We start from the raw sequence: 16,591 nt of genomic DNA on the forward strand, positions 1-16,591 counted from the left end.
GCAATGGAATTTTGTACGTTGATTTTGTTGCTGGCAACTTTACTGTATTCGTTGATTGTTTCTAATAGCTTTTTGGTGGAGTCTTTAGGGATATATATATATATATATATATATATATATATATATATATATCTCTCATCATGTCATCTGGAAAGAGTGACAATTTAACTTCTTCATTCCCAATTTGGATGCCTTTTATTTCTTTCTCTTGCCTGATTGCTCTGGCAAGGACTTCCAACACTATGTTGAAAAGCAGCGGTGATAGGGGACAGCCCTGTCGTGTTCCTGAACGTAGAGCAAAGGGCTTCAGTTTTTCTCCATTAACTATGAGATTAGCCGAGGGTTTGTCATATATGGCCTTTATTATGTTAAGGTATTTTCCTTCTATACCCATTTTATTAAGTGTTTTAATCATAAATGGATGTTGTATCGTGTCAAATGCTTTTTCTGCATCAATTGATATAATCATATGATTTTTGTCCTTTATTTTGTTTATGTGATGTATCACATTGATGGATTTTCGTATGTTGAACCATCCTTGTGCGCCGGGGATGAACCCCACTTGGTCGTGATGAATAATCTTTTTAATGCATTGTTGTATTCGATTTGCTAGAATTTTATTTAGAATTTTTGCATCGTTATTCATTAGAGATATTGGTCTGTAGTTTTCTTTTTTTGTGCTGTCCTTACCAGGTTTTGGTATCAGGGTAATGTTGGCCTCATAAAATGAGTTAGGGAGTACTGTCTCTTCTTCAATTTTTTGGAAGAGTTTGTGCAGAATTGGTATTAGATCCTCTTTGAAGGTTTGGTAGAATTCACTAGTGAAGCCATCTGGTCCCGGACTTTTGCTTTTGGGAAGGTTTTGGATGACTGATTCAATTTCGTTACTGGTGATCGGTCTGTTTAGATTTTCCAGTTCTTCATGGTTCAGCCTTGGAAGGCTATATGTTTCTCAGAACTTGTCCATTTCTTCTAGGTTGTTGAATTTGGTGGCATATAGTCCTTCATAGTATTCTTGGATGATCCTTTGTATTTCTGTGGTGTCCGTGATAACTTCCCCTTTTACGTTTCTGATTTTGTTAATCAGTGTCTTCTCTCTTTTTATCTTAGTAAGTCTAGCCAAGGGTTTGTCAATTTTGTTAATCTTTTCAAAGAACCAGCTCTTTGTCACATTAATTTTTTCTATTGTCTTTTTGTTCTCTATTTCATTTAGTTCTGCTCTAATTTTTGTTATTTCCTTTCTTCTGCGGACCTTGGGTTTTACTTGTTCTTCTTTTTCTAGTTCTTTAAGGTGTAACATGAGGTTTTTTATTTGGGAGTTTTCTTGTTTCTTGAGATAGGCCTGTAATGAGATAAATTTCCCTCTTAAAACTGCTTTCGCTTCATCCCAAAAATTTTGGTAGGATGTATTTTCATTGTCATTTGTTTCTATGTATCTTTTGATCTCTCCTCTAATTTCTTCTTTGTCCCAGTCCTTCTTTAAAAGTATGTTATTTAATCTCCATGTATTTGTGTTTTTTCCCGCTTTCTTTTTACAGTTGATATCCAATTTCAAAGCCTTGTGATCAGAGAATATGCATGGTATGATTTCAATCTTCTTAAATTTGTTGAGACTGATTTTATGTCCCAATATATGGTCTATCCTTGAGAATGTTCCATGTACACTAGAAAAGAATGTATAGTCTGATGTTTTAGGATGAAGTGCTCTATAAATGTCAATTATGTCCATTTCATCTAATGTGTCATTTAGGGCTACTATTTCGTTATTTATTTTCTGTTTGGATGATCTATCCATAGTTGTCAATGATGTATTTAAGTCCCCTAGTATAATTGTATTTTGGTCAATTTCTCCCTTTAGTTCTGTTAGTAGTTGCTTGGTATATTTCGGTGCTCCCTGATTGGGGGCATAAATATTGATGACTGTTATGTCTTCTTGTTGTACAGTCCCCTTCACCATTATGAAATGTCCATCTTTGTCTCTTGTTATCTTTTTCACCTTGAAGTCTGTTTCATCTGATATCATTATGGCTACACCTGATTTTCTCTGGGCACCATTTGCTTGGAGTGTCAATTTCCACCCTTTCACTTTGAGTCTATGCTTGTCCTTGTAGCTGAGATGTGTCTCTTGGAGACAGCATATGGTTGGGTTTAGTTTTTTGATCCAATCTGCTACTTTGTGCCTTTTTATTGGTGAGTTCAGTCCATTTACATTTAGAGTGATTATTGATATGTGCGGATTTCCTGTCATTCTATCTTTAGTTTTCTGGTGAGGCTGTGTCTCCATTGTTTCTTTGCCTTTTTGTTGTTGTCTATTATTTCTGTGTGGTGGTATTCTATGATGTTTCCCTCCGTTTCTTCTTTTATTTCAGTATATATTTCAATTTTGGATTTATTTTGAGTGGTTACCCTTAAGTTTATGTAAAAGAAAGTTTGATATTTAGAGTATTCCATTTTCTTCAGCACGCTTACTTTCTCCATTCCCAGATTGCGGTTCAGGCCTTTACTCTCCCCCTTTTTGAGTTGTGGTTGCCACAAATTGTCCCTGTTGATGGTGGTCGAATAGCCTCCTTTAGTATTTCTTGTAGTGCAGGTCGTGTATTAGAAAATTCCCTCAGCTTCTTTGTGTCTGGAAAGGTCTTTATTCCTCCTTCATATCTAAAGGATATCTTTGCTGGATATATTATTCTTGGCTCATGGTTTCTCTCGTTCAATAGTTTGAATATTTGGTTCCACTCCCTCCTGGCTTGTAGAGTTTCTGCTGAAAAATCTGATGATAATCTAATGGGCTTTCCTTTGTAAGTTACCGTCTTCTTTTCCTGGCTGCCTTGAGAATTCTCTCTTTGTCATTGATTTTAGACAGCTTCAATACAATGTGCCTTGGAGAAGGCCTGTTGGGATTGAGGTAATTAGGTGTTCTATTTGCTTCTTGGAGTCGAGGGTCCAGTTCTGTCCACAAATTTGGGAAGTTCTCATCGACAATTTGTTTGAATATATTCTCTGTTCCCTTCTCTCTTTCTTCTCCTTCTGGTATGCCCATTATTCTTATATTGCTCTTTCTGATGGAGTCAGAAAGTTCTTGTAGAGTTCTTTCATTTCTTTTAAGTCTCAAGTCTCTTTCTTCTTCAATTTGTGTCATTTCCAGGTTTCTATCTTCGATGTCACTGATTCTTTGCTCCATCTTGTCAACTCTACTACCTAAGCTGGTTATTTCATTCTTAATTTCTTCTATTGAGTTCTTAATCTCCAGAAATTCTATTTGGTTCTTTTTTAAGATTTCAATCTCTTTCGTAAAATGCTCATGCTGTTCTTTGATTGAGTTTCTGAGTTCCTTTAACTGCCTATCTGTGTTTTCTTGTATCTCGTTGAGTTTTTTCAGAACTGCAATCTTGAATTCTGTGTCATTTAAGTCACATATTTCTGTATCTTTAAGTGCCTTCTCTGGAGATTTTTCACTTTCTTTCTGAGCTATCTTGTTGCCTTGGTTATTCATGGCGATTGCTGGTTTACTATTTCTCTTCCTAGACATCTACAGGAGTGACTTCTGCAACAGGTTGATAGAAAGCGGTCTTTCTTTTGTTTGCCAGTACTTGTTGGTAGAATGTTTTATTATTTCTCCAACTGCAACTTATTTTTCTTCTCCCACACGGTAGTGCTGTTTTCTCTGCACTATTCCAACTTCTCACACAATGGGGGGATTCCCTGGGAGACGGGCTTCTCCTCTGTTAATAGTTCGTCTAGGTCACAGGGCGCAGTGTCCCGGTGGGTATGCGGAGAGCTTTTGATGTTCCAAAGCTCTTCCAGCTTCTGATTCAGAGCCCGTATATTTCAGCAGTTCTGTTTACTCCTGCAGGGATCCGCCCAGATAGGTGGGGTCAGGGGCGGGGTGAGTTGTGAGAGGTGGCCTAGAGCAATGGCAGCGACCACCACCACAGCCGGTCCTGCTTCCACAGCTCTCTCCCATTTGCTGGAACTAGTTGGGCTGTGAATTTGTGTTTGCGGTCCACAGTTGTCAAAACAGCAAATTTTCTGTTGTTTTGATCTGACACTGCTACTGTTTTGCTTCTAGCACTGGGCAGGTGGGGGCGGGGCGAGCTCTGGGAGGGGAGGGAGGGGGCGGCTAGTCTCAGTGCCTAAGGCTCCGTTCTCTGCTCGGCAGTGCGGGCTTAAACCACCGTTTTCAGCCTTTTTCCCTCAGTCTTTTCTCCGAGGTCTCTGCCGTGAGCATTGGGTTCAGCCGTTTTATATGCTGTCACCTCAGCCCTGTGGAGCCCTAGCAGTCCGATCTCCCACAGCTGCGGTGGTTCCGGGAAGCAGCGAGCTCGGCTCACTGAGCGAGGTCTGCGTCCTGCGCCTGCGCAGCTCCGTCTCTGCGCACTTCTCCCTTCCCTCCTCCCTCCTCTCGCGCGAATCTCCCACCTGTAGGTGATTTCAGTCGGTAGTGGGCCTCTTCGTCTTGCCTGTCTGCTGTGCAGGGAGTCCTTTGTGGAGTTTTTGTTGTTCGATTCTTTGTAAATTCCAGGGGAGCTTTACAGAGGCTCACCTCATGCCGCCATTTTTCCGGAAGTCTCCATTCTCATTTTCAATGTATTTCCAATTTACAGAAGGACATTCTTTTCCTATGTTACAAACACTTTGAAATAATTATTTTATGTCTGGCCAACATTTTAACATATTTTCATGGTCAGCAACGATAGCTGTCTTGTAGGCACATGCCTAAGGCTATCTCCTTCCGTTTCCATACAGTCCAAAATCTCATTGAGAGCTTCAGCTCATTTTGAGGAAACTGAAAAGTGACCAAAATTTTCCTTATGAAAGTCTTAAAGTCACAGGTAAGTTTTACCATGTTATGTACAAGTAGAACACCATATTTAACAGATAAGATCATTTCATTTTCTTTGGTACGGAGTTATGCACTGAATGCAATTTACTAGATTTCACATTTGCACCATCTTCCAAATATGCACATAGTGATCAAAATCTAGTTTGAACTTAGATAAGATATAATATATTTTGTTTTATGTTTTCTGTGGTTGCATTAAAATCTTTATAGAAATAAGAAACACAATTAAAATCTCTGTTTTTCAAACCAAAGTACCTAAAGGCCAAGGTATCTAAAGGGGATTTTATTTTTCGGTTTTATTGGCCATGATATGAAGCGTCACTTTATATACTGTAGAAAGCATGGTTGTTGGTAAGATCTGACAGAATTGGTCCTACATTGTAAGGGGCCTTCACATTTGTTATCAAAATTTCCCCTTTTGTTCATCCACAGGATGTTTTAATTGTATCCTTTAGATCACAGAATATAATTTTACTCAGTTCCATAGAGCAATCAAAAGAACTATATGGTAATGTAAGTTCATTTTTTGGTATATGCAAGCTAATTCAGCTGCCATTATTTTTAACTGAACATTGGTTCTTTTCACGAAATGGAAAAAAAAAAAGACTGATTTAGAAAAACTTGCCTGTCTCATCCTGTAATTGTGAGATTCAGTCTACTTATGTGCTTCCACATCACCTTTTCCACTATGCTCAATTCAAAATTCTTTTCTGCATATTGTACAGGATGTTTTGTTTTAGTATTTGCCTTCCTAGATCCAGTTTTATATATCTTCCCACCTGTCATTAAAATAACACAGTCATTTAGTCTATTTTTTTTAGTGATGTCTGGGTCATGCAGCCATTGGTATTTCAATTGTTCCCATTTTCATTATCTGAACTTTCAGAAAACAAAGTCACTAAATTCATAATGTTAACAATTTAAATAATACTATCTCAATAAAAATCACAATGGTTAATCTACCAGCAGAGTTAAAGACAGTGTTACTGCCTTTATTGTGAGCAACAAAATATAATTTCTAACATCAGCAGTAGTAAAGCTAGCAAAGGGTCTAGAGAAGCTGGATAATCTATGCCTTATCCATTTGACACTAAGAAGAATGTTGCTTTTATTCCCTAATTTGGGGGCTGCCTTACAGATTTTGTATTTCTCCCTTAATCTTCTGCATCCATTGCCCAAACCATAACTTTTCACATTCTGAGGAGGGATTTCCCATCATGCAAGGATTTCAGTGCTAAAATCAAGAAAATTTTCAGGAAAACTACAATGGCCAGTTACCATTGCTTGGAGACCAAGTGGGGAGAGGAGGAGGGCCTTCATGCAGGAGGCAGGTTGGCTTGGATTGACAGAGCACAGGAAATTTGAGGAGGGTACCCCTTCATGGTGATGGAAGTAGCAGCAATGGCCTACTCAGGGTATAGATGCCTGAGTCAGGTGAAGAGGCCCTCAGTGGAGGAGAAGGGATGGTGTCTGCAATGAGAAATTATCTACATACAGGTGATTGGTGATTGCATAAAGGAGTATTGGGCACATAAGTAAATATATTAAGGAAATTGGGAAACAGGTTTCTCACTGTTGGGGAAGGGAATTACAAATATGAAAATGAAAAGAAAAACTGGAATGAGCCCAAGAGTTTTGGATTGGAGTTGGAGTTATAAATGGGAACCAATAATTTTCAAGGTGTTTAAAGAGATTTGGAAAAAAATAGATTAAAAATAATAGTGTGTGTGTGCATGTGTGTGCACACCCTAGCTCTCTCTGTCCATTGAGAAAACTCAGAAGTAGCAAAACTCCAGTAGCATTCGAGCCACCTATATCTTGCTTTCTAAATACTTTTCCTCATTAAAATGAACCATATATCCTTGAAGAACTGTTTAATTCTGAGTCTGGGACAGGCAAGTACCAGATGATTTGGGGATATTTTATGCCAGATAGCAAAGAAGTACTCAAAGAAGATTGGGAGCATATTCAAAAGATACAGAAAGCAGCCTGAAGAGGAACAATTTGAGCATCAAAACAAATAACAATAGAATACATTATAGCCAATTCAATTACACAGGAAAACATGGGTCCATGATATAAATGTATTATTAATAAATAAATGTAAAGCTTTAATGAGGAATGGGATATTTGCATAGTGTCAAATACTTATTAATTGCAGATGGAGTTTCTTTACAATGAGAAAGCCTGGGAGACAACACAATCAAGTGATCCAAGTAGAATGTCATAAATAGTAGAAAAATCCAAATTACACACTGTCTGCAAGGATGCAATGAGAAAAAAACAGCATCGCTTCTATAATATCCCTACATATAATCATGAGGAAAACTTCAGACAAACCCAAATCAAGGGGCAATATACAAAATAACTGGCCCACAATCCAAAAAATGTCAAAGTCATGAAAGTCAAGGAAAAACTGAGGAACTTTTCTAGGCTGTAGAAAATTAAAAAGATATGGCAACTATATACAATACAGTACAGGATTCTGTCCTGGAACTTTTTGCTATGAAGGCCATTATTGAGACAACTGGTGAAATCTGAACATGGTCTGAGGATTAGCTTGTGGTAAATATTATTAATGATAATGACCTGATTTTGATGGTTGCCTTGCGGTTATATAAGAGAGCATTCTTATCTGTAAGACATACACATCAAAGTATTTCGGAGCTATGGGGCATCACGTTAGCAACTTATTTGCATATGTGTAATGGTGACCCTATATCTTCTATTTTTTGAAATTTAAACCTCTGATGTAAATTGATTTGACAGTGGTTTGGCTTGGGACTTTTTGAAAGTTTCTTTTTTCCTTTCTTTGCCTCCATCCCCTCCCACCAAACCTTGATGACTCTGTTTACTGTGCGTGGACTATGCATATCAGTTTCAATGGTTCTGTTTCCTTCGGACCAGTGTGCACATCTGGTCTGGTAATTTGGGAGGGGTTTTTGCATCTCTATGGGTTTCACTCCTGACCCTGGGGCAGACCAACTTCTAGGAAGCCTGAAGTTGCCTAGACAACTTCTCTTTTCTTTGTTTGCCCCTCCTTGCATGTCTATAAAACCTTTCGGCAATATTGAGAGAGGAAGGCAGTCTTTGTGACAGGGAGTCCACCATCTTCCCTTAATGCTGGCATTTTGGAATAAAACCTGCTTTTCTTTCCACCAACCTCACCTCCCGAGTTTTGGCTTTCGTGCAGTCAGCAGCCCGACCTTTTGCACAGTAACATATGGTCCAGGGATGGGAGAAGGGGGATTCTTTGTTTTACACCGGCAACTTTTCTGAAAGTTTGCAATTTTTTTCAACAACAACAAAAAAACAAGGAGCATGTATTCTTTTCATCAGAAACAAAGTAAACATGGGCTGACACTCCAGATAAGGGATAAAAGGAACCCCTTTGGGTTTTATAACAATGATGCCATTGGTGACCTTGTTGAGAGCAGATTCAGTGGAATGGAGAGACAATAGACAGAGTGGTGAGGAATGACAAGGAGTTTGGAAAGTGAAGATAGTGAACATAGTCTTCCCCCTTGAGAAGTTTGTTGTTTGTGAAAATGAGAAGAGAGAGGGGGAGGATGTAGCTTAAGGGAATCAATATGTAGGAGAGGGTTTTTTGGTATATTTCATTGTCTATTTTATGGAGAAACATACACCAGTTCATATTAATGATATAAAGGGAAGGCCTAATAAAGAAAATTGAGGGCTCAAGTTCTAACTGTTCAGACAAAGATGAGGAACACTCAGCTTTTAGTTTGTCTGGCTCTTCTGCATTGTCAAGACAATGTGCAACCACTCAATTCACTATTTTCAGGGGGTTGGGTGTAGAGGATGTTCTCCTACAAAAAGGTCTTGCTATAAAGCTATTCAAATAACATATAATTGGCAGAACATACACCAAACTACAAACAATGGATAGCTCCAGGGCCGTGAGGAAATAAATAAGTTATGTATTTTCTTTTTTAAATTTAATTATCCTTTTTACTGAGGTGAAATTTGCATAACAAAATTAATATTATAGGGTGAAAAATTCAAAATTTACTACATTTATAATGTTGTGTAACTACCACTTCTTTCTAGTTCTAAAACATTTTCATCACCCAAAAATAAAACTCTGTACCCCTTTAGCAGTTAATCCCCATTGAACCCTCCCCCAACCCCTGGCAACCGTCAATCCACTTTCTTTTTTTATAGTCTTTATGGATTTTTTGCTCAATCATAGTTGACATTGAATACTATTTCATATTAGTTTCAGGTGTGCAGCATAGTGATTAGACATTTATATAATTTACGAAGTGATCCCTCTGACTAGTCTGGTACCCACCTGGCACTATACATAGTTATTACCATATTATTGACTATATTCCCTATGCTTTACTTTATATCCCAGTGACTATTTTGTAACTACCAATTTGTAAGAAGTTACATATTTTCATGTTGTGTGAATTTATTTTACAACCAGGGTTTACTACTTGTGTAATTATAAGAAAAATAGCGTTTAAAAATGGGTGGTAGTAATATGGTCTTAAATTTATTCACAAAATTGTTATTGTAGAGAGAGATTTACTTATCTGAAAATATGTCCACAACTAAACATGAAGGGGGGCAGATTAGAAATTATGTATAGCATCATCCCAAATTTTGCTAATCAGACACAGTGTCTGTCATGAGGCTCAGAGCCCACAGAGATAATAGCAGTGGCAGCACAGGGTCTTGTGTCACATTTCACATGTAGAAAATTCCATCTGGTGGGTCTAAGGAACCCCCTGGTTCTCCCTCAACCCCTCCTAATATGTTATCCTCAACTGTGAGGTTCAAACTGCAATTCCAGTTCTTGTCACCAGAGTAACAAAGACCTCTATTTTCTATATTTTCTCCAAGCATACTGTGGGGACAGAGCCAGGAGTGCAGTTTCCAGGCTCTTGGCCTCACACAGAAAGGTGCTGGCTCAGGTAGTAGATGGTCATCAACTGTGATTGGATGGCCATCAGCTGTGGCTAGTTGGCCGTCAACTGTAACCGGTGAGCGATTGGCCACTAATATAACTGCCGTGGCTACGCTAGCAGAAAATGGGGGCTAGCAAGAAGATGGTGGCTGAGCTAGCAAGAGCGGATTGCAGTTAGCACAGCGGATTGCAACTAGCAAGTGGGGTTGGTTGGTTGGCAGAAAAGCAGATGGCAGGTTGCAGATCGTGTGGCTCCTGCTTCCTGTGTCTCCAACCCAGCCACCAGCAAGAGTATAGTGGTATGACTCCCCTATCTATGGCTCAATAGGTGTTCCTTTTTGGCCTCACCATGTCCTGTGTTCTTATGTGGGGAGTGGGACCAGAGACACCGCATGGCACCCTGCATGACACACACCTTTTTAGCAAGGAGAGAAAATCAAAGCGATAACAGTTTTTGTTTGTTTAAATAAAATTTATTTTGTAGAGCAGTTTTACGTTCAAGGCAAAATTGAGCAGAAAGTACAAAGTTCCCACTATCAACCTCCTGCCTCAAAATGCTACATTTGTTACAGTCAATGAGCCTACATTGACACATCCATTATCACCCAAAGTCCATATTTTACATTGCCAAAGCAAAAACATTTTGAAACTAACTTTTACAAAACAGGTTCTAAAGCAGGAAGTATGAAATAAGCCTCCATCTCACATACAATTAAGAAAAGGTTGGAAAAAGTTAAATGAGATCCCATCTGGAAAATCAATCTGAGGTCCTAAATGAACACTGGGCTTCCCAGTAGTTACACCAGCATTCATACTGACAATTATAATAGAAATCTGCCTGATAAGTAATAGATTAATGGTATAGAAGCGTTTTCCCTAGTGAAACACCATTTTTAAAAGTTTGTGTTGGTCTAAGCATGAGCCATGGGCCAGCTTTATTAGAAGCACCTGGTATCTTGTTAAAACTGCAACTTCTCAGACCTTAGCCCAGACCTGCTGAATGCTTACCCTGATGTTGGAGGCTCAGGAATCTGTATTTTGAACAATTTCCCTGGCAGATTCTGATATTTCCTATAGTTTGAGAACTGCTAAATAGATCATGTCTGAGATTTCTTTAAGTGTTTTGTATACTGTGATCTCTGATTCCGATGTCAATTGGTTTTGCCACTCAACTTTAAGTACCTGTTTGTGTTTTGCTGTATCTGGTAGATAACAATTCTGACATGCAGAACTTGTTTACCGAGGGCTTACTCTTCACCTATCAGGCTGGTTAATAGGCAACAAGATAGAAAAGCCCCCTCCCATTATGGGGCTTATTTTCTCTTTTGGATACACATAAACAATAAACAATGTAATTTCAGTGGGTGAGGAGTGCCATGAAGAAAATAAAACAAGGAAACAGGATAGAAAACAATATTTATGGAGAAGCCAGTTAAGGGTGTCTAGGGCCACCCAGCCTAACAACTTCAAAGACCATCACTTACTTCAACTACACTATGCATGATGATCCCTGGAGTTGTGCTATGCTCTATCGCTAGAGGCCACACTATGGACGTGACTTTTCAGCTCAGACCTTGATGACAAGAAAGAGCTGTGTGGGTATGAAGATCTTTTAATATCAGACTAGGGAACAGTACATTCTGAAGTGGGAGTGAGCAGGAAAAGACAAAAAACAATGTGACTGGAGCCTGGTGGGAAAGGGGGGAGGGGTGAGTTGTGGGAGATAAGGTAGAAGGAAAGCTATGGAGCAGTACTCAGGCCTAGCTGGCAATCTTACCACATTTCCACAGTCAACATACTTTCTCAATATCTGAGACCACTGTGGCACAACATTTATTCTCTGCGCAAACCTTCAACACCTCAACATTCTCAACTGCTCTTTTGGCTTGTTTCTTTGGAAAAGTAGATGTTATCACAAAGGAGATTGTCTATATGCTCCCACCACCAAACCTACCAACTTACCTGAATCAGCAACTATACAGTCTACTTTCCCTCCTGTGACAAATCTTCCTAAGGCAGCTCCTTCTCATTGGCATGGATGACACACTCCAGGACTGTGAATGTGTAATTACCCACCTTCTCCCTTGAGCCAGCAATATTCCTCTCTCTACTAGATGAATGAACATATGCATGAATGAACAAATAGATGAATTCATGAAAGATTTGAAAATTGGGTGGGGGGTATAAAGGGAGGTGTTTCTATGATTCTCATAAGTTTTTCCCAATTATGGGTAGTGATATTAACTGGGATGGGCAACACATCATATATCCTTTTTGGAGGGAACAAGATGGGCCATTTTGATTTCTCAATACCTTTGTATACCCCATTGGGGATGTTAAGAATACAGCAAGATATTTAGATCAGAGACTGAACTAGAAAGAAAAATGTAGAAATCATATGTGAGTGAATGGCAATTGAAGATATGGTTATTGATGAGATGGCTGCCTAAGGAGAGAGCATGGTGTGAAAAGAGGTGGCCAAAAATGGGCACCAAGAAACTCCCAACATATGAACTTCAAGAATCTTCAGTGAGTGTATGGCAGAGCCCAGAATCAATAGCCAGGCTGTCACCTGATTCAGTTGTGCTCTTCTCTCTACAGGATGCCACCCCTGGAATGAACCTCTTCAAGGTAGGCCCAGCCTTGGGTCTAATAGTCCCAAACAGAATTCTGTGAAATAGCTTTTTTGTGGGTTCTACCCACTCTGGACAAGTAACCCTCCCACTTCATTAGACTTATGCCTCCTATTGTAATAGCCTATTTCTCCAGCATACACTCCACTAGGATGTAAGCCCCTTAAGTACTGGGCACTATCCTGTTCATCACTATGTCCTCTTTAGCCCAGGTCAGATGGATTTAACCTAAATATCCATCAGTAGGGTTCTGGTTGAATACATAGATATGACAGAGTACACAGACATGTCAGAACACCATGTAGCTATTTAAGAGAAAGATGTAATTCTATACATAGTGGTATGGAATTACATCTTAGATATATTATTATGTAAAGCAAATGCAAAGCGTAGAACAGTGTATGTAGTGTTTCTTGTCTATTTTCTAATTCCATTGCTGTGGAAAATGAGCTAATTCGGCAGAACATAATTATTCCAACTCTAGCTGCCAGCCATGTGAATGAGCCACTCTAGGTATTCCATCAGTTCAACCTCCAGATTGCTACATCCCCAAACAAAACCACATGGAACAGAAAAATTGCTGAGCTGATCCCAGTCAACCACAGAATTATGAAAGATATTAACGTTTGGTGTTCTTTAAGCCATACCAAATTTTGTGGTGGTCTTACGTGGAAATAGGTAACAGAAACACCTTAGTTTAATGTTGACACCTTAGACTCTGGTCAACAGCCCCAGCTGAGCTCCCTGCCAACAGCCAGCATCCACTGCCATTTAAGTCCTCAGATGCTCAAAGCTCCAACTGAGATTTAACTGCAACTTCATAATGGATGCCATGGGAAAAACACCCAGGTGAGCGCAGTCAACCCACAGAACTATAAGAGATGATGATGATAATCATGATAACAATAATAAAAAAAATAACTCATTCTTTTAAGCTACTAATTTGGGGCCTTGTTTCATATGCAGCAATAGATAACTAGAATGATATATCAAGTGAAACAAGTTAGAGTGTAGACTTTAAAATTTTTTACTATGTATATACAGAAACACATGTATTATACATTTATAAATGTATTTAGTGGAATCACATAATGTATACTGATCTGATTTTCACTTAAAAAAAAGTCTTGGCTAAAGCTTTTTGTCATTGAAAATACAGCTACCACATTCCCTGAAATTTATAAAAACTAATCCATTTAATTTTTAAATAATCATATGATATGAATATAGCTGAGATCTCCTTCCTTTCCATTCACCCCCATCCTCGCTCCAGGTAACCACACTCTTAAATTGATGTATACCTTTCCACATGTGGAAAGAGTTGTGTTGTGCCAGAGTTGTAGACTCAAGTTTAGGTTGTTTGTTTTACAGGTCATGCTTTGCTTATTAGGAGACAAGGAAGAATGTTGAAGGATATATAATAACTTCATCCCAGTGATCGGTAATATGGAGACTTGAACTGAGAAGCATCCTTGTGCAATGAAAAATATACCAAATTCAGTCACAAAACTTGCATTTCAGCCTCCTCTGCAATGATGGGTGGAAAATGAAGTTGATGTTTATTCAAAGTCAATTTACTATTAATGATATGAAACTTCACTCCCAAAGTCTATGAGGTATATTTTAAGTGGTAGAGCTCTGAGTTTCAATATGCAAATTCTTTTTCCATTTTTGGAGTTGGTAATTTCTAGATAACTGCAGAGTTTGGCTCATGCAGCAAGTGTGTTTGTATGTATAATGCGCCGGTTTCTTGAGTTTGGGAGGTGTTATTACAACATGAATGGGTTTTTTAAAATGTTGCCAGGACTAATTCTCTTCTATAATGATGCACTTAGATAATTTTGGATTTTTGCCACTTGCAGTTATTTTTGTTCACTGTTCTTTTTTCCTTGTTATTTTTAAGAGATTTGAAGGAGGGAATGTATTCTCTCAGGAGACACAGTAAGAGCATGAGGTAAAAGGAAAACAAAAATTTTACTAGTAACCATTTAAATTAAGAAAATTTCGTTCAAACAGACAGCTTTTAAAATTACATTTATACCTTTTAGAAGCACTCAAATAGTACCCAAATAGTTACTACTCATGATGAACAAGACTTTTGTTACCTTTTGATGTTCATCTATCGTTTTTAACCTTGCATATAACTTTTAAACATATTTTGAACGATGAAATTTCCACAGCTATATTTCAGAAAGCAACTAAAAATAATTTTTTAAATCAAGTCAAGTATATCAAATATTATTTGTGACAAAGTACCAAACATTATAATTAACCAAGTATTCTATTTAAAAATTCCTGAGAGAGAGGAGGCCTGAGGAGAGAAAGAGGAATCCAAGTCTTGGACTGCAGCTTCTGCTTTTCTGTGGAGTCTAATTTTGAGCTGCTTCTTTTTGTAGTCCTAAGGGACCAGAGCACCTGTTGTCTGACCATTACCCCATACATTTCTGTAGGCAAGTCTTGCATGTGCGCTCCGCCATGGCTCAGCTCCAGACACACTTCTTCACTGACAACAAGAAATATGCAGTAGATGATGTTCCCTTCTCAATCCCTGCAGCCTCTAAAATTGCTGACCTTAGTAACATCATCAATAAATTGCTGGAGGCAAAAAATGGGTTCCACAAACATGTGGAGTTTGATTTCCTTATCAAGGGCCAGTTTCTGCAAATGCCCTTGGTCAAACACATGGAATTGAAAAACATCTCTTCAGAAGAGGTTGTGGAACTAGAATACGTGGAAAAGTACACCGCACCTCAGTCAGAGCAATGTTTATTCCACGATGACTGGATCAGTTCAATCAAAGAGGCAGAGGAATGGATCTTGACTGGTTCTTATGATAAGACTTCTTGGATCTGGTCCTTGGAAGGAAAATCAATAACGACAATTGTGGGACATACAGATGTTGTAAAAGATGTGGCCTAGGTGAAAAAAGATAGTTTGTCTTGCCTATTACTGAGTGTCTCTATGGATCAGACTATACTCTTATGGGAGTGGAATGTAGAGAGAAACAAAGTGAAAGTCCTACACTGCTGCAGAGGTCATGCTGGAAGTGTGGATTCTATAGCTGTTGATAGCACAGGAACTAAATTTTGCAGTGGCTCCTGGGATAAGATGCTAAAGATCTGGTCTACAGTCCCTACAGATGAAGAAGATGAAATGGAGGAATCTACAAATCGACCAAGAAAGAAACAGAAAGCAGAGCAATTGGGACTAACACGGACTCCCACAGTGACCCTCTCTGGCCACAAGGAAGCAATTTCCTCAGTTCTCTGGTCAGATGCTGAAGAAATCTGCAGTGCATCTTGGGACCACACAATCCGAGTATGGGATGTTGAGTCTGGCAGTCTTAAGTCAACTTTGACAGGAAATAAAGTGTTTAATTTTATATCCTATTCTCCGCTTTGTAAACGATTAGCATCTGGAAGCACAGATAGGCACATCAGACTGTGGCATCCCCGAACTAAAGATGGTTCTCTGGTGTCGCTGTCCTTAACCTCACATACAGGCTGGGTCACAGCAGTAAAGTGGTCTCCTACCCATGAGCAGCAGCTGATTTCAGGTTCTTTGGATAACATTGTCAAACTGTGGGATACAAGTTGTTGTAAGGCTCCTCTCTACGATTTGGCTGCTCATGAAGACAAAGTTCTGAGTGTGGACTGGACAGACACAAGGTTACTTCTGAGTGGAGGAGCAGACAATAAATTGTATTCCTATAAATACTCACCTACCACTTCCCATGTGGGGGCATGAAAATGAATGAGGAATTTAACTACAGAGATTATTTCTATAAGTGTAACTGGTAGATATTCCTCAGATTACATCAATGCAGATCACCTTGATAATAGTTATCACTATCATTTTTCTTTATTTTGTATTTATTATGACAGTTTGTGTTTATAAAGTATAAAATGTGACCTGCATTCTCTACCTTATGCAAACTCTTGAAATTGAGTTTTTCATTTCTTTTTAAAGGTACTGTTTTAAATTAAGATTTGCTTTTGAAATAGTATAAAAGCATATATTAAAAACACAGTAATTGTCCAGAAATTTATTTCTGATGGAGAAAAGAAATGTGGCTCAAAGAAATGTGGCTGTGGGTCTCAGGCATGTTCTCCTCCAGCACCAAAGATTTTCTTTGTTTTGCTGACTCAGAGCCTTCCCAGGAGAGGAGTAGCTTTTGCCACA

At 38.7% G+C, this 16,591-nt stretch overlaps 1 pseudogene; it reads left to right on the top strand.

The window, feature by feature from the left end:
* The first annotated feature begins 14,869 nt into the window (after window positions 1-14,869).
* LOC109439298 (ribosome biogenesis protein WDR12 pseudogene) lies at window positions 14,870-16,170 on the top strand (annotated as a pseudogene).
* The last annotated feature ends 421 nt before the right edge of the window (window positions 16,171-16,591 follow it).

The sequence above is a fragment of the Rhinolophus sinicus genome, chromosome 18, assembly GCF_057876585.1.
Source record: "Rhinolophus sinicus isolate RSI-liver-muscle chromosome 18, RSI-T2T, whole genome shotgun sequence".
Lineage (NCBI taxonomy): Eukaryota > Metazoa > Chordata > Mammalia > Chiroptera > Rhinolophidae > Rhinolophus > Rhinolophus sinicus.